Here is a 19,122-nt window from a genome sequence, read left to right as displayed (position 1 = left end):
AGTTGACATTGCCAAATGGAAGGTAATGACGATATCGCGTCATTCGGGTAATTATCGCAATTATACTCTCAGTAACACGGAACTAATGTTAGTTGACTCGGATAGGCATCGTGGAATTAGTTTAACGCTCGATCTCACATAATAATAAGAAGAATAATTGGTTTTTTGGGGAGAGGAAATGGCTCAGTATCTGTCTCATATATCGTGGGATACCTGAACCGCGCCGTAAGGGAAGGGATAAGGGAGGGAGTGAAAGAAGAAAGGAAGAAAGAGGTGCCGTAGTGGAGGGCTCAGGAATAATTTCGACCACCTGGGGATCTTTAACGCGCACTGACATCGCACAGCACACGGGCGCCTTAGCGTTTTGTGCAGTGCGATATTTTTATACGCGATATTCGGAGGTCGTGGGTTCGGATCCCACCGGCGGCATGGTTGTTTTTTCTGCTGCTTTATAAATAATTTTCTTTAAAGGCAATTGATTGGCACTAGAAATTTTTAAAAAATAGAAAAAATTCCCCTATGCACCTGGGTTTTCGGTGACTGTTGGTTTCCTTAATATCTTTGTCAAACGAGCCCCTCATTTCATTTGTTTGTCTGCTAATACATACACATACACACACACACACATATATATATATATATATATATATATATATATATATATATATATATATATATATATATATATATATATATATATATATATATATATATATATATATATATATATATATATAAAATTCAAAGTTGAAAACGCTTCATTTAGCCATAGATTTATTTTGAGTCGACGTTTCGGACAGACTTTTTCAACTTTGAATTTTTGCCTCTAGCAACGAAATACGTTTATCTTTATATATATATATATATATATATATATATATATATATATATATATATATATATATATATATATATATATATATATATATATATATATATATATATATATATATATATATATATATATATATATATATATATATATATATATATATATATATATATATATTTCAACTCTATAGTTCGACCTAAACTTTAATATGCAGCACGATCTGGGATCATCTCAGCGGATTACTAACTCAGGCTTCAGAATCTATCCAAAGCCGTGCTGATCGTTTCGTCTTTTATAACTGTTCTACTTAACCAAGAATTTAATGTATGAAACAATCTCGTAGTTTACCTGCCCTGGCTTCTCACCGCAGGCGTCTCAAACTATGTCTTTTCCACCATTTTGTCAGACAATTCTCAGTTTTTAACACCAGCTATTGCTTCGCCCATGGCACATTTCCTCACGTAGTGATCATATGTTTAATGTCGGTATCCTCTCATGCCGCACTAATATGTACTATGAAGAACAAATGAAACGCGTACAAAAGAATTCAAATGCCAACACAAAAACACAAACATATCTCCTGGAGAGGAAGTACAAGCAAAGTTGACTAACACTTCTAAAGGACATTATTCGCGCCTTCGAAGTGAAATTAACCTGCCGTAGTATTGAATTTCCCGCAGGTAAGATCTCCCCAGGTTGTTGTTCGCTTTCCAGTTGTCTTGTTCGCGTTTAATTTGCTGCCGCATGCGATGGCCTAGTCGTTTGACCGTCCGCCTGGCATGCGGGAGGGGCGGGGTTCGATCCTCAGAGCTGCCGGGTACCCACCGGTGATACAATGGGTATAAGCTTTGCCTGGCCTGGTGCCCGGCTTCTTTAGGGTGAAATTCTTGGGAAATGGGTCTTTGACCCAACCTTGAGTGGAAGAAACAACCTTGTGCCAGGCGCTCTTTGGCCACAGGTGGCTTTCCGGCATAAAAACTCATCATCATTAATTTGGTGGTGGTAGTACTCTCATTTTTGCCACGCACAAGTAATGATTGGAACCACCTTCCTGCCTACGTCACTGCCATCACCGGTAACATGGCCTCGAGAAAGCTGTAAACGATATGATGTGTTAATAAGTTTTTTTGTATTAACACACTCCTTCACTTCACTTCACTTTATTACCTTAAAGACCCCACTTTGGGGGTGTTACATAAGGGGTGGGAGTACAAATATGGGTTGAATATGGTTGCTTACATGATATTTATGAAATGCATATTTAAATTGTTCACAAAACTTGATTGGCAGGTGATGGCATCAACGTCGTGGGGAAGGCCACTCCAGTCTTTAGCAGTGCGAAGAAAAAAGGATGCGGAAAAAGTGACGGTGCGGGAGCGTTGGCATGACACTTGCAGTGGATGGCCGGTGCGATGAGATATGCGAGCGGGCGGTGTGATGTAGGGTGGTTGTCCGAGGGAACTGTAAAAAAACTTATGAAACAGACTAAGAGAAGCAATGCGACGACGATGGGCAAGAGTTGATAAACCTGATTGTCGTTTAAGTGACGATACACTGATGTCGACGATACACTGATACACTGATACACTCCTCTCTTAAAGGTGCACTAAAGAGGACTCTGAGCTCGTCTTTTTACCGCGGGAAGTCGATACACACGCTCCAAGCATTCTTAGAAACTACGAATTATTGTCCTGTGCGGACGATTTTCCTATTAAATTGAATTAAACGTCTCAGCCCCCGCCTTTTTTTAAAACTCAATTCCGTAAGTAGGAGAAGTCAGCCAACTTGTGGAGTGCCTTTCAGCCAGTCGTGTGGCGGCTTGCTGCTCTGCAATCGGCGGAGTGATGCCTAAAACAAAGAGTCCACGCGTATTACTATTTCCGTGGGCCTAATTTGTCGGGGTGTTGTCTGCGACTGAAACTATTATTCACAGAAACCTAAAAAAAATAAAACCGAACGCGAAGCCGCCACGCGACAGGCCGAAAGGCACTCCACGAGTTGGTTCACTCCTGCTACTCTCGGAGGTCGGTTTAAAACAAAGGTGGGAGCCGAGACATTTATTCTGATTTAATAGGGAAATCGGCTGTACAGGACAATAATTCGAAGGTTTTATATAAGAATGCTTGGAGCCTGTAGGTCTAGTTTCCGGGGCAAAAAGACGAGCTCAGAATCCTCTTTAGTGCACCTGTAATGCCCACGAGACTAGACAGTGTGGAAATAAATAAATAAATAAATAAATAAATAAATAAATAAATAAATAAATAAATAAATAAATAAATAAATAAATAAATAAATAAATAAATAAATAAATAAATAAATAAATAAATATTAAAGGACACCATTGTCGCTACCCTTAAAAGCGAAGTCCTTGGTTCTATTTTGACGTATGCAATATACTGGTGCTCAATAATCAATTATATGTAGATTTTGCGATGATGCATGTTTTTGTATTGTGGTGCGGGACAGATATAACAGGCAATAAATATCATTCAAAATCGTTGCAGGTTGTAAAAATACGAAAAATTAGGAAAGGAACGCGATTTTACTTGTAAAGCACAAAGCAATCAAAGAAGAAACGTCTGGACGGAAGGTACATTTTCATCAATAGCAGTGTGTTGTGCACTGATGGCTTCTTTTCGAAGATTGTTATAATCGAGTAATTTCTTTGCAAATAAGAATATTTAAACCAGCCGTGATAACTTTGAAAATGCAGATGAAAATATTTCAACCTGCAACAAGGGTTATAGGATTTAAACCTTTAACTGGGAGCTGACAGTAAGTAGCACAAAAGCCTAACAAACTTGCTTCTTAGTTGATTTCGTCACTGCATCATGAACGCAGCACGCTATAGCTTGAAATAGTGACAGACCTTAAGCCACTTTGTAACCTTTAGGGCGTTATGGATACCAAAAAATCACGTAGAACAACGACTTTCCTGAAGGTACTTTGATTATTAAAACTCCCACTCCTTCCTTCAAGAATGTACAAGAGTCCATAGAAGTTTCCAAAAAACGGAAACCACAAACAAATAAAGTTTATTAAGTTTTAATGAGACGCTGAGGACCAAATTAATATGGCTTGTATCGATAGATTACCGCGTATTAATCGCAAAGACATTGTTCTCATTGGAAACAAGCTTCCGTAAGCTTGAAAAAAACCGAAAATTGAAATACAGGAATCTCCGCAACCAGTTTCGCAAGGCCACTGCGGTGATGCTCAGTCTTTAGCGCGCAGATCTCTGAGGCCAGGCTTCACTGCCATTCACACTCTGTCGGTGATCCCTGAATCTCTTTCAGTGTTGACGTAGTGAGTTGAATTGAGTGGCGGGAAAACTTTAAATTCAATTTCGAGGCAATAAATGCATCTTTTGCTGCCGAACAAACATCATCGTAGCGAGAAAGAGGCATGGAATGGATTTATAATACCAACAAAAATTTGATGATGTTGTTCTCAGTGGTCCTTAACGTGCATCTATGAACTGAAGGGTGCTTTTTTGTGCCCTTGCCCGCCGGATCACAAAAGCCTGCTTGCAATATCAATATTCCTCGACATAAACAAAAACACATGACAGAAGCCAACAGTCCCCAAAACCAATGAGCACTGGGGAATGTTTCGATATTTTTTGTGCGTGGGTGGGAAATTGTCAGTGTAATTATTTATCGCTGAAAGATGATTGATTAGAATGCAAAAGAAAAAACAACCATACATGCCGGCGGTGGGATCCGAACCTACCCGCGGCATATGGATGTTTTTTATTGCAGTGATTTTATCACTGAAAGTAATTGATTAGAAACTAGAAGATGAAACACCCATATGCAGCTGGTGGGCTCGGATCCCAACCGGCGGCATATAGTCGTTTTTTTCTTCTTTTTTCTCCGATAAATTACCTTTCAGAAGCCGCCGTGGTGTCTCGGTGGTCAGTGCACGGGTGTTGACGCGAAAGACGCTGGTTCGATCACGCCCACGGCGGTCGCATTTCGATGGAGGCAACATGCTATAGGTTTGGTTTGGTTTATGGGGGTTTAACGTCCCAAAGCGACTTAGGCTATGAGAGACGCCGTAGTGAAGGGCTCCGGAAATTTCGACCACCTGGGGTTCTTTAACGTGCACTGACATCGCACAGTACACGGGTCTCTAGAATTTCGCCTCCATCGAAATTCGACCGCCGCGGCCGGGATCGAACCCGCGTCTTTCGGGCCGGCAGCCGAGCGCCGTAACCATTCAGCCACCGCGGCGGCTGCAACATGCTAGAGGCCCATGTACTGTGAGATGTCAGTGCAAAGAACCCCAGGTGGTCGAAATTTCCGGAGCCCTTCACTACGGCGTCCCTCATAGCCTGAGTCGCTTTGGGACGTTAAACCATATAAACAAGTCCACAAGTCAAGCCAATTACCTTTCAGCAATAAAATAATTACACTAATAATTTCCCATTAATCAACACCAAAAAAGTTAGAAACAGTCTCCTGTGCTCCTTGGTTTCGCTGATTTGGTGTCCTTGATAAGTATGTCATAACGATATCCTCATTTCTTCTTCCTTGTTTCAACATAAAAAGGGCATTTGAGTGCGTTTGTCACTCGAAGTTGAAAAAAAAGAGGTCTGAGAAATTACTAATAATTCTATCCAGTTTACTACTAGTTACCTCCCCACCAAAAAACAAAAATTAATACTGAATAACATACTTTCCACATTCCGACCGATGACTTGCACGGTTCCGCAAGGGTCTGTACGCTGTTTTCTAACTTCCCGATTGACCTCCCGCAAGCTCTTCAGTTTTTAAAGGTTCTAATGCACGCGAATAGCCCTGCTTCTTTGCGCACAGCTGAATCACTCTCACGCTTTCAAGGCATGATATAACGACCGTCAAATATTTCTTATTGGTTCAGTGCTAATAAATTAACAATAAATGCAGCTAAACCAAAACACGCAGTATTCCACTCTAGGAGAAGCATTTCCCATAATACGATTTGCCTATCACTGAACAACAGTATTTAATTTAAGGGGTTTCTTTCAAATACCATAGCGTCGTCTTCGACAAACTCTTACATTGGCGAGAACAAATTGAAGAGGTATGTAAAAATACTTGGAAAACTAGAGAGAATGTTTACTACATTCGAATCAATGCGAAAGTGCGGATTTTTGCTACGGTGAAGACGACAGTGAGCATGCAGAGCAGCGGAACGGAGTGCTCGCGCTGGGCCAGCTGCGGACGCGCAAGAGACGATTTTGCTCGGGTCAGAACCACCGGATTAGTGTCAGGTAGAAGACGGCGAAGAGCGGGCGGTGCCGCGGGACGGAGCACTCGCGCTTGGCGAACAGGAAACGCGACAACGGACTATTTTGCTCGGGGTTTAGTGCCCATCGGATTAGCGCTTACGACACTCAAAATTCACAGGCGATGGATGAGACTCATGCGGCATATGCGCGCTATAGCCTTTGCTTTCTGTCGTTTTCGGGCAATGGCGCAAGCGGAACGCAACGCCGTGCCGATGTCCGAGCAGGCGCAGCATCTGGTGCATCAGAGCGAACGCTGCGTGCTGATTTCGCCTTCTCCCTCCCAGGGCGCCGCGCTGCGTTCTCTACCCCCTTCCACGCATCTTTCTCGCCCCGGCCGCCATGTGTTGTGCCTGCTCTCTCTCTCTCTCTCTCACCTTCTTCCTCAAGCCACCCCATTTTATCTGCGAGGCTTCAAACTGTCGCCAAAGCTAACGGACAATTTTTTTTTTTCCGATGTGGGTAATGGTTTTACCGTGATGGCCTTTTTGACGTTGGACGGGATTTTGCGGGTATCCGCGTTTATTCCGAGCCTTTCTAGAATCGCTCTACCCGCACTAGTGCGAGCGAGTCTGAGCTCTCGCGTTCTCCTATGGGCCTCAGTCAACTCTCCTAGCGTGTTGTGTAGGCCGAGTTGCAGTAGCTGTGCTTGTCGGTGGAGGTGTCGATGGGTAGGCATATATACAGCTGCCTTGTAGGCCTGCCTGATGTGTCCTTCAATTTTGAGTTTATCGGCGTTGTGTAATTGCAGATAGGGGAGGGCGTAGGTCATTCTACCGATGACAAAGGCTTGCACCAATCGACTTAGATCATTTTTCTTAACGCGTCTTCTCCTGTTCACTAGAAATGCATCCCGTTCACCCCAAAGGAAGACGCAAGGATAGGGCGCAAGCCCTAGCCAAGAAACTTGAGGGTCGTCCGGACGTAGTCTTTTAGACGCGGCCGCTTACCCAACACCAGAGAAAACTTATGCGATAGCCGCAGTGACCGAGGACGGCCAACTCGTAGCAAACGCAATCGTAGGCACAAACTCTTCATAAATAGCCGAACAAGCGGTAATCGCCTTGGCGCGGACAAACCCGTGATCGGAAGTGATTGTCAGCGATTCAAAAGCAGCCATTGGAAATTTTGCCAAGGGCAGAATATCTCCCATCTCCTTAGGAATTTTCTAGAATTACTCGAAAGACAGGAAAAACGCGGAAATGTTCTGGGTACCGTTTCACTCGTCAAACGCGGGGAACGAGGCAGCCCACGATTGAGCTCGGTGATCAATCGGCAGAGCTGTGGATGATAACTCGGACGTCGGAATGACAAGAGACGGCCTTAATAGCTATCGCGAGATCACTCAGAAATGTAGGCTAGAAAGGACAATCTTCCCATGTCCGCATAAAAACCTAACAAAGAACAGGAGGCACTATGGAGACAACTCCAAACCAAAATTCTCCCTAACCACGCTGTCCTAATCCTTGTGCCCGGATAGATTTAAACCGGAGTGCAGCAAATGCGGCGGAACAGTCTCTGCAGACCCCATCTTCTGGGACTGTCCGACAGATCCCCACTAATATCGCTTCAGAGGCTTGCGCAGCCGGGCCGGTGACCTTGCTGCTCAGCTCCGACCTGGAAACACAAGTACAGGTCGTGATAAGAGCTCAAGAAGTCGTCGCCAGTCTCCACTTACGGCCACCTAGCAAAATCAACCAACTCGCCTGTAACTCAAGCCGATCACAAAAGTTTTCCAATCCTATTAGAAAGTGGGGCTGCTAAAGCTAGAGTGTTAAAAGCTGACTGCCAGCTGCTGCAGGCTAATTAAGGCAAATGAGTATTTTCCTTGCAATTTCCTACGCTCCTTGTATTTCATGCTACTTCACTGCCACAACAGTTACTGCTGCGAATGACGGGGCCGATCGCGCAGAGCTTATGTAACTCTCATACAGATACTGCTGAAGAGACAATTAAGGGGCAGAAAGCTGGTCTAATTGGTCTTTAGATTGAGAGGAAAAAGTAGTAGTACTAAATAACAAGGACGAAAGGAGACAAGAAGTCAACACAACCGCGTTGCGAGTAATAGGACAATAGGACCTGCTTCTGTTATGGGATCAAAAATTTATATTAGGGACATCGAGTAGTGCCTTTGAACCCATGCGTAATTATAAACTATGAACAATGGCAAATAATATTATTAATACAAGAACTGCTCCATACCATTCAGTCTTCCTTTTTGTTACCATCCGGTAAAACGAGAAATGCATTAAATTACATTCCGAACCTGCCAGCTAGACATAATGAGCAGGAGGAATGCTTAGCTCAGTTTTACGGCGCAAAAGATTGGTATTTATTGATTATTAACGTGAAAATTACACATCAATTCTAGTGGAGTTGCACGTTCTCCCTGATTAGCAGCCAGGAAGCACCCTGCGGCGACATCCCCCCCCCCCCCCCCCCCCCCCCGTTTTTTCCTTCTGGTCAGTTTGTTGATTTTTCGGCACCTCTTTTTGTGTGCTTTCCTTACCATACGGTGTTTCTTCATTTTTATTACTCGGCTGCGAATTGTTCATTTATCTGCATTTTTGTTCCGAGCGGAATTAATTACTAATATTTGCTCATTACGGCTGCCTGATGAAATATATTTTTATTAGAATGTTGACTAGGTAACATGGATATCAGTTCAAATATTTTGCGTGTATTACCTTATAGTTCCAAATCATTAATGATTGCTTCTGGTTTTATTTCATCTACACAGCGACGCCGCAGCGTAACTTACTTTTCTCCAGGGAGCGAGAAAACTGAGCTTTCCGTATTTTTCGTGTTCGAAAAACTTCCGGGCTCACCTGTTGGGTGCAAGACCCCCAAGCGTGAATCTACTAGCGCGCCTTAAAATCATGCGCCAATTGTTAAACAATCAGTTAAAAGTCGACACTTCAAGATACATATCAAAATCAGGAACGCGGCAAACACGTAACAACACACTAAACGAGTTTTCATTCCGCACTGACTCTTTCCAATATTCGTACTTTCCTCGCGCGATACAACAATGAAACACCTTAGCAGGTCCATTGCTAGCAGTCCAACTTTAAATGCTTTTATCACACTTGTTGAAAATGAATTACTTACATCTCAGTAATTATTGTGTTTTTGCCACTGTTAATTTTTTCCCCGTCTCTTGTTTTTCTCTTGTGGTATAACAATTTGTCCGGCTAATTTCTTGTCACATGCTCCTCATTATATATCTTCACTCCTACACGTATTTGACGATGTATATAATTTTGTGTAATGTTTCGATATGTACTCTGATTAATCATCATGGCTATATTTGTATCTCATTGTACTTTTGAATGCCCTCCCTGTTACGATCCCTGACGGGATCGACAGTATCATATGCACAAATAAATAATAAACAATACGCTTGTAGGTTGACGCTACCAGTTGCATTTACCGTCTGTGCCTTCAATTTCAATTAAGATAAATATTTTTGCTCAACGGCAAATCGCTACAACGGGGGCTCGGTGGATGGCGTAGTATAGACATTAAAAAAAAAGATGTCGAAAGGCGCCGCCATATTGGACACTTAGCTGTCGTCGTAGCATAGGAAAAACTGGAGGATTAGGCTCCACTGCGTGCACCTCACAACCCCCCCCCCCCCCCCCCCCCCCCGGTACAAAAAAAAAACGGTTGTTCCGAGGCTCGTGAAAAGGTTTATATTGAAATGTGCATCCTTTGTGCAAAGTAAAGCACCCAAAGAGTTTATTCCTAGGCCGCGTTCTGGGGATACTGAAGCATCCATGGCAGCCGCAACTTTCGTTGGGGCGAAGACTCCAGTTCTACTCACCATCCAGAGATATGGAACGCTGGAAATGCATAACGAGTTACACAGCATGGTCCAGAAGCAAGTCTCTATACTTTTGACCAAGACCGTAAAGTTTTTGTTTGTTTGTTTGTTTGTTTGTTTGTTTGTTTGTTTGTTTGTTTGTTTGTTGATGGATGGATGGATGGATGGATGGATGGATGGATGGATGGATGGATGGATTCTCTGCTGTAAGCACCTGCCCACTTTCTCCTGCCTAACATCTTTCTGTATGCGTGCCTGCTTCCTGAGGACTGTGACTGATCTTTCGTTCTTGATAGTTTTTCGTCCCGAGGGTTCGCGCTATCTAACCGGCTTTTCCATGTTGCAGACCGTCTTCCCGTCGTGTACGCCGTGATCTATGATGCGCGTCACTATACCTGGACCTGAATCAAAGGTTTCTCGCGAAGGCCGCTAGGTGGCGAGCAATGATCTGGAGTTTCGAATAACCGCAGCCTTTGAATCTTTTACGGCCAAGTCTTTGGGGCGGAGTTTGCCTAATTTTCTTCCCCATCCTCCTCTTCATTCGCATGTGGCCGGCATCTCACGTTTGCGTGCGGCCACATAATGCTGTTGATGATCAACAGTGCCTGTCTCTGTTCAGGCGTGAAACTCGGGTAGCATAATACAGGGTGCGGTAGGTATTTGAGAACAAAGTTGTGTCCACACGCAAATAGACACACAGACTGGATACAGATCATTTATGATCATTTAACACTGTACAAGTGGCCATTCGTGCAATGAATGTCGTCATTCAATGAAACTGCCCTCAGGAGCAATCACAGACTCCACAAGATGTTGAAACCGACCGCAGGCAGTGATGAGATGCGCCTTCGGAACATTAGCCATTTCATCAACAACAGCTCTTCTGAGAGCTGCAATGGTGTAGTGTGGGTGCCTATTAGACTTTCTCTCAACCACGCCTCATAGGTATACAGTAGTCCACTGGGTTGAGATCTGGGGAGCTGGGAAGCCACATGTTCGGAGTAACATGGTCGTGGAGACTTTCGGCCATCCATTCTTGAGTTGTACGGGTTGTGCGGGATGGTGCGGAGTCTTAATGCTGGAAAACATGCGGCCTCCCACGTGCTACAGCAGTTATCCAGGGCTTCACAACCGCGTTCAGTACCTCAGTGTAAGCAACTGCGTTGACTCTGGCACTTTGAAGAAAAAAAAATGTGGAGGCATCATGTCTCCTTCACTACTCACGACACCCAGGACCATCACTGATGCTGGAAATTTTGCGCGCATGACAGTTGGAACATCCTCGGGGCTTTTACACAGCGGCTTATCATTTTTGCGGTTCAGCTTCTGGTCCTGGACGAAGTTCTTTTTCATCAGAGAAAAACCACGACATCCCAGGCCCCCCTGGGTGCTTCAGTTTGTTCAGAAGGAGTTTGGGTCCCGTTAGGCGGTTCTCCTTAGTTTTCTTAGACAAGAACTGTCCTCTGCACATAGCATACAACTTGTAGCGAAGGTTCTCTTGAACTGCACGCCTGACAGTGGCCTCGCCAACCTCCACCTTCTTGGCAAGGGTCTTTATCGATTTGCCAGGGTTTTCATCAATGATACCTTGGACGCGATTGATGAATTCCGGCATCCTAAGAGTTTCAGAACGCCGAAAATGTCGCTTTCTTTGGGAAACAGCGTCCATATCGCCCCCTGACAGCCTGCAGTTCTTTCCGAATTTGGAAAAGGACAATCCGGCAGCCTTCAAGAATGTAGCGATCGCTGAATCGGGGTGTCCTGCAGCCAAAGACACAATAACTGCATGCCTTTTAATTTCCTCAGTTATAGCTGAAGTTATGTCATGGTTACCTGCAGAGAAAAAGGATTTGCAATAATGATGTAGAGGAGGAAGCATGACCTACAATGTGTGTTCTCAAATATCTGCCGAACTCTGTATATGTAGTTCCTGAAGACGCTTCCTGTTTGGCAAACCATCCAGCACCATCAACCATCCGTAGCACTACTGCTGCTGCACGCATGGACACGTTGAACGATCACGGAATGCGTAGAACTTAGAAAGGCGTGCAGTGTGAACCATGACGATGACAATGATTTATTTACTTCAATTTTACACCACTGCCGTCAGCACAACAACTTGTTTTTCCATGAAGTGCTACCAGCATTGTGAAAACATTTTCACCGACCAGCACTGCAGCAATTCTTTCCCTCGCTATAGTGCGGTAAAAGCCTTTCATACTGAAATAAAACCTGACCGCCAGAGATCATGACATCGTTTAAACACGTCCATAAAAATACCTCTTGAAAGCAAACACGTATAAAAGTGTGAACCGCAAAACCTACCTTGTGCTGTGTCTCAATTTATCCGGACCCCTTTCCAACAGCGCCCTCAGAGCCCCTGTGTGGCTTCGGGACATTCAACCCCACAGTTAATAATTTTTCAAACAAAATTTAAGGCTTTTCTTGTCCCCGAGAGTAGCGTAAAATGCATCGCAGAAAATACGCAGCGCGTTCTGAGTGCGACTGTTTCGTACGGAGGCTCAGGTGTAGGGTATAAAAGCTACAGATAAAAGTACGCTTTGTATAGATACGTGCTGCTGCTTTGTGATCACTTCTGCCCGCATAGCGCTCAGATGTCATTGTGTGGGGCGTGCATGTTTGCTTAGAAGTTAAATTCGGTCTCTGCAGAAATTCTCCTCGCCTTATTCTCAGCATGTTTCAGACTTGTCGTTTATATTGGTCGGGATTTAGCCGACATATGCTCACAAGTGCTTTCGCTGTTCGGGCGTCTTTTTTGGACATCGTGAAGGTGTAGCTTTCTGGTGCTTTGAGCACCGTGCTAATGTATACGACACCTCTTCTCTAAGCTAACACATGTCCCTAAAAAAAATGGCAACCGTTTTGTGTTTCTAGTATGCTTCTTGTGCAAGATAAGTATGCCTGTGATTAAAATTACAGCTGCATACAGATTTTATTACAGTTGTTCTCGCATGTAGACCGGCGTATACGCTTTGGGAGATGTCCTCGGGGATCTTCGTATCACAACACCGGCACGAGCTCTCGCTCTGCCAGCCAAAGTTTAGCTGCACGCGGCGAGTGCCGAGACTCAACGATGAAGCTTTAACGTAAGAGCTGTGCCAGCAGCGCTGTTAATACCACACTGTAAGCTGAGGCTCGTATAGACAGTCAGAAGAATGAAAAAATAAAGCGGATTGGCCTGAATAAAGAGTACAGACATTTCTTAATAGGTTCAGTTCACAGCCTTGTGCTTTGCAGCATCTACGAGTCGCACATATAAGGAACATCAGTTCGTAGTAAAACTGCTTTCAAATCATGAGTGAGCCCAGGACACGCTGTGACCGATCAAAGCTGATCGATGCAAAGTGATTTATTGCGTATAAAAGCTTCAAGTTGCCGTCATATATTTCATTGATGTCTCTTCCTTACGTTAAGGGGGCTCTGAAGGGGCTTTCAGTTAAGTTGAGGTATGCTTGGGATGTTTAAGGACGCTGCCTAACGAATATCCTCCCTAAAAATTTTTTTTGATGCATTTGTTATAGAAGCTGAGTTATCTCTAGTCGAAATTTGAATTTGAGAGTTGTCGCGCCATTCTTCTCTTGCCGGTTTTTGCACGCTGAAAGATCTGAGCTCCTCCATCGGCCTCACCCTCACCTAAACAGGGTCTTTAGCCTCACCCACTCAGCCCTACCAGCGGCGGCCGGCGAGCGCGGGAATTCCCCGGCGGGTCAGGAAGCAATGCGGCTGACTGGCCGCGGCCATGGCGGCTGCGTGATGTCTGAATCTAGCTAATAGTCATCTCTTAGCTGACATACGGAGGAACGTGAAGCGGAGGAGGAGGGCACGAGAACAACAAACTCGCCGAAAAGGGCTTGCCAACTTTTGCGCGCGATTGTGGGTTTTCTCCTGCGTGTAGAAGTGCCGTACTTGGCTCACGTGTTGATGACAACACATTGTAGTGATTGAACGAGTTTGTGCTCTTTTCAAAAGGTGTTTCAGGACCCCTTTAAAACGACAGAGAGGACAAGCTGAAGCAGGTCTGCATCCGTAAAACATAGCGTACTAACCCCAAAGGGTCCACTCTCACCGAAAACGGAACTTTTTTTTTTTAAGCTAGGAAAGAACAAGAAACATCAACGACCGATTTCGCAAGAATAAACTGCTGCACGCCGACACAGAATTGTTTGCGCGTATCCCAGAGGCTAGGCTACACCGCCATCCACTTTAAAACGGTGGCGACGGAGTTCTTTAAGCGCGAGAGCGCTACTTCGCTAGCAATGCTCAAAAACCCGAAGTTTGTGCGAAGCCTCAACCTTTGACCTTTGACGGAGCGCCAGTGGCGGAGGCCTTGCGCAGCTGCTCCGTCAACGCGCGAAACCGGCACCCCACTTCCCGCGCGCAGTTGCACCCCCCCCCCCCCCTTCCCCCACTGGCACACGGCACCTACCCCCTCCCTCTTCCCATGCGCGACTGCCGACAGCGGCTGACGATAAGATTTTGCATGCGGTTGCCTTTGAGGCGCTGTTGCCTCAAGTCCTTTCGCATGCCCTATTCGGTTTAACTAGGTTAAAACCCTACCCCTTTAGGGCGGTAGATGTTACGGGTTTGAATTTAGTTGTAGGAGAAAAAAGTAATTGAATTTTCGCAGCAATGAATGCGTCTTTTGCTGCCAGTCAAAATACACATACGCAAAAAGATGATTTTTCCTGAAAATAATAATTCCACGCACGGAAATGTCCTCAGTATGAATTTCAGTCGTCAGTGAGTGTTCTTTGAAATGTGAACTCTGTTTACTTCTAAAAGGGGAGTATTAAAACTGGGTGAATGGAAGTGATTACAAAGTTGGCACCGTTGAGATTTTAAGCTCTGCTCTATTGTGCTGCTATTATCTTTCCTTTTCTTTCAGAGAGCTGTGGACGAGGATTTAAGCTTAAAAAGGTTATCAATTTCTATCGGCAGCATTACTATCGTACAATCGCGAGAAGTACAGCCAAGTTGGGCCTGTACGAGAAGTGTCAGTATAATAGCACGCTTCACCTTTGGATCCTTTTTTATTTCTATGTCGATGATTGTTACCTGTCCACTTATAATCGTGCCCCACATACTCCTATCGAAAATCAAATTCACAGCGCAACACAATCGTCACCGACACTCCTGATGGCTCAGCATGTTTGGAGTAACCCAGAGTAATCATTCTGTGACAGCTTAAATCCGAAGGCGACAATCGAAAGCAAACATTTGGAAGCCGGCTTCTTACTGTACACTTGCAAATTGAAGGGAATGTTTGTCACCACCAAATTTACCATGGTGATGATGGCTGTTTCTGGTTGTCTCCCGGTGTAACTATACATTCTTGTAATTATACTATTAGTGTAATTAGCGTAACTATATTATAATAATAGTATAGCTACACTAATTCATGAAACAAGAAAGTTTCAGCGAAGGAACTCCACTTTCTCCGGTGACCGGACAGTGTTACGAATGTCAAGAAACTATTCAGGGTGCCTCGATGCTATCGTTGGCACCCTATAAGAGCCATTAGGAGACTGGCGACATCTAGAGATCACAGAAGAAACTGTGCCTCTGTCTCGGTTGCAAAGGCAAACCGGCCACGTGATTTCTTCCTGTGGCTCTGCCGCGTGTCTCACAGGTAATCATGCACTTATTTTCCTCCTGGGAGATTGAACCAGAAGCCTATACTGAATACGTCATCCACGGGCCGTAATACTATCCTCGGTTCTATATCTTGAAAGAAAAACACAAAACAAACGTAAACGTGCATGTTTGTTCACAGTGCACGAATTGAGGCTAACTCGGTCTTCCTCTCAGTCAAGAGCCATGAAACACTTTTGAACATGGGAATTACAACGTCGACCAAATCGTAAGATGACATGCTGAATTAGAAACACAAAATGCAGCACAGTTAATGCATCTAAATAAGTTCACTCTGAGTCATATAAGGACCAAGTGCAGTATTAAAAGGCTATGTAGGCTTTCAACCTGTTGACTGACCAACCTGCTTAGATATAGGAGACGGTTTTTATACTTTTTTTTCATTCAGAGAATCGTAGCATAACCTACAACTTTACTTGACAGAGATGTCAGCATACTTATTTCCAAATGAGAAAAACAAATCATGTAAATTCCTTTATTTTTCTGATCCGCCTTTGTAAGGAAAGAACCTGTTTCTAAAAATGCCTTCTTAAATATCTCAGAAGATGTCTGAAATGAACCATATGTGAGATTTTTCTAGTTGATATATTTACCGTATGCGCTAATCTTTGATCAGCGCCCTTTGGTGTAGATTACATAGGGGAAAATAATGGCTTCGGTTTATTGGTACTCCCAACAAAAGAGTCGTATCCGAAGCCATAAAAGCTCTTGCCTTTCAGTATAGCATCTGTTGGCAGCCTTGAAATTCATTTCATCGTCATCGTCATCAGACTGACTACACCCACTGCAGGGCAAAGGCCTCTACATATCTCTCCAATTAACCCTTTCCTTTGCCAGCCGCAACCACCATATTCCCTCAAAATTCTTAATTTCATGCGCCCATTTAACTTTCTGCCGCCCCCTGCTACGTTTGCCTTGTCTTGAAATCCACTCCGTTGGCCTTAAGAACCAGCGGTTATCTTGTCTTCGCATTACATGCCCTGTCCAAGCAAATTTCTTCTTCTTGATTTCGACTAGAATGTCATTAAACCGCGTTTGTTCCCTCATCCACTCTGCCCGCTACCGGTCTCTTAATATTGCACCAATTACTTTTCGTTCCATAGCTTACTGCGTTGTCCTAAACTTAAGACGAATCCTTCTTGTTGGCCCCCATGCTTCTGCCCCCAAGGTGAGTACCGGCAAGGTACAACTGTTGTACACACTTCTCTTGAGGGATATTGGTAAACTGCCATTCATGATTTGAGATAACCTGCCATATGCGCTCAACTCCCATCCTTATTTTTCTACTAGTTATTTCTCTCTCATGATACGGATCTGCCTGCCCTAAGCAGACGTATTTCCTTACCACTTCCAGGGCCTTGCTGCTCCCTTCTGAGACTGTTGAACATTACTTTGGTTTTCTGCGTCTTAATTTTTAGACCCACCCTTTTGCTCTGCCTGTCTAACTCATTGATCATGTTTTGCCGTTCATCTCTTGAGTGACTTAGCGAGGCAATGTCATCAGCGAATTGCAGATTGCTTAGGTAATCTCTATGAGCTCTTATCCCCAAATGTTCCCAATCCAGGCCTCGGAATACCTCATGTAAAGAGGCGGTGAATAACATTTGCGAAATCGTGTCTCCCTGCCTGACACCCTTCGTTATTGGAATTTTATTGCTGACTTTATGGACGAGTATGGCAGCTGTGCAGTGTTTATAGATATCTTCCAGTATATTCACATGAGTCTCTTCTACATCCTGACTCCGCAAGGCCTGCATTACTGCTGAGGTTTCCACTGAGTCATATGCTTTCTCATAATCAATGAAGGCTATATATAGAGAGCTTGGTTATATTCTGCGCATTTCTGTGTCACCTGACTGATAGTGTGAATATGGTCTATTGTCGAGTTTTCTTTACGAAAAAGCCTGCCTGGTCATTTGGTTGTTTGAAGTCTAAGGTTGTCCTGAGTGTATTAACGATTACCCTTGTAAATACCTTGTAGGCAACGAACAATAAGCTGATCAGTCCGTAATTGTTAAAGTCCTTGGCGTCTCCTTTCTTATTTATTAAGATGATGTTTGCGTTCTTCCAAGCTTCCGGTACGCTCGACGTTCTAAGGCATTGCGTATACATTGTGGCTATTTTTTTGTAGTACAATCCCCCTCCGTCCTTCAACAGATCTACCGTTACCTGATCCACACCAGCTGCTTTCCCCCTTTTCATTGCTTCCAATGCTTTCGTTACTTCCTTTTTCGTTAGCGACGGGATGTCCCATTCTGTACGCTACTGCCTGTCTCATTAACGTTCTAATTGCATTGGCAATGGCTACTGTATAGAGAAAAGAGAGAGAGAGAAACAGAAGGACAGAAAGGCAGGGAGGTTAACCAGGCGATGCCCTGTAGGCTACCCAGATTTCTGTAGAACACTAGGGCTACTTTAACTATCTTATCCATATTGCTAATGGCGTGGCCCTCTTTGTCTGTTAACGCATACATCTGGTTTTTAACCTATGTCTAATTTCCTCTTCGCTGTTTTTAGGCTACCTCCTTTATTTAGGGCATGCTCAATTATCTCCATATCGAACTTCCTTATGTCGGCTACCTAGTGCTTATTCCTTAACTTTGATAGCTGTGTCAGTTCTTTTCTTTCTGTATAGAGTTAGACGCTTTCATGCTTTGGCGTTTCTTAATCAGACGTTTCATTAAACGCATTTCTAAACTAACAAGTAACGAAAGCGTTAACTGTAGTTTTTTACTACACTTAAAAATGTGCGGCGTGCACTTTCTACTGAGAAATTGAATAAGGGTTCTTAAGCATCAGCGCATAAACATTCTTATGATAAAAACAGACACTGTCGTAATGCAAGCAAGTTGTTTAGTAGCAAAACAAGGACCACATAGAAGACCTTACCGACATGTGAGCATATTAAGCTCTTCGGGAGCAATGCTTCTACATGTCTGGAGGCTCCGTTGCAAACTGTCATGAGAATAGAGTCCAGTAGGTGAAACAAAGTGACAGAGTTCCCAGCTCCTAGATATACTTCCCCTTCCTTCATTCCAAGGAATCCCCGTAATTGCCTAGACTTCCCCAAATGGTTCTTGAATAATTCAAACGTTCCTGCATAGTTGTGTTTCTACCAAAAAAGCAAAATTTTTACTTCAGTGAAGAATTTTAGTTAGTTTCCTTCGCAAAACCATTTCAACAGCAACAGTATTGAATTAAAGCAAATAATTTGGTTAAAAAATTTTAAGAATGGACATTTCACAAATAGTACTGAACAACGAGCACAAATATCTGCCAGGTGGGACAGTACGATATCATTTGATCTCATGTCTGGATCAGAGAAGATATGATAAATTAAGCAAAAATCTAGTACCCGAATTCCCTATGAATTAGGTTGTAAAGCTTTTAGCGTGTCAAGTCAAAACTGCTCCATTTAACCGATGTGCTAGGCAAGCATTACTCGTTTGGCCGCAACAGTACCACTCCACTGAGAGCTAATTTGCATCAGGCTCCCGCTTCAGTATGGTGCACGGGTTA

Source organism: Amblyomma americanum, chromosome 1 (genome assembly GCF_052857255.1).
Source record: "Amblyomma americanum isolate KBUSLIRL-KWMA chromosome 1, ASM5285725v1, whole genome shotgun sequence".
NCBI classification, from domain to species: domain Eukaryota; kingdom Metazoa; phylum Arthropoda; class Arachnida; order Ixodida; family Ixodidae; genus Amblyomma; species Amblyomma americanum.
Note: the sequence above shows the minus strand (reverse complement) of the source record.